The 367-nt window shown below is 46.6% G+C and overlaps 1 pseudogene; it reads left to right on the top strand.

Moving 5' to 3' along the window:
• The first annotated feature begins 95 nt into the window (after positions 1-95).
• LOC120605986 (uncharacterized) lies at positions 96-211 on the top strand (annotated as a pseudogene).
• Positions 212-367: the final 156 nt, after the last annotated feature.

A 367-nucleotide genomic window follows, 5' to 3' on the forward strand; every position in this document is an offset into this window, starting at 1 on the left:
AAAAGGAGGACGTGGTTCCATAGTGTAGCAGTTAGCACGTCTGCTTTACACCCAGGAGATCCTGGGTTCGCGCCCCAGTGGAGCCACGGTCCATGGTCTACGGCCATGCTACCCTGAACAAGCCCGATATCTGATCTCGGAAGCTAAGCAGGGTCAGGCCTGGTTAGTACTTGGATGGGAGACCACCTAGGAAGACCAGATGCTGTAGGCATAAGTAATAATAATAATAACAATAATAATAATAATAATAATAATAATAATAAAGAGAGAGAGAGAGAAGGATTCTTCAAGGAGGTACAAAGGTTGCCTTGTCAGTGCATTCACTCTGAGCCCACCTAGCAACACAGAGATGTCCTTTGAGGGGGTC

The sequence above is a fragment of the Pteropus medius genome, unplaced genomic scaffold (genome assembly GCF_902729225.1).
Source record: "Pteropus medius unplaced genomic scaffold, Ma_sr-lr_union100, whole genome shotgun sequence".
Classification (NCBI taxonomy): Eukaryota; Metazoa; Chordata; class Mammalia; order Chiroptera; family Pteropodidae; genus Pteropus; species Pteropus medius.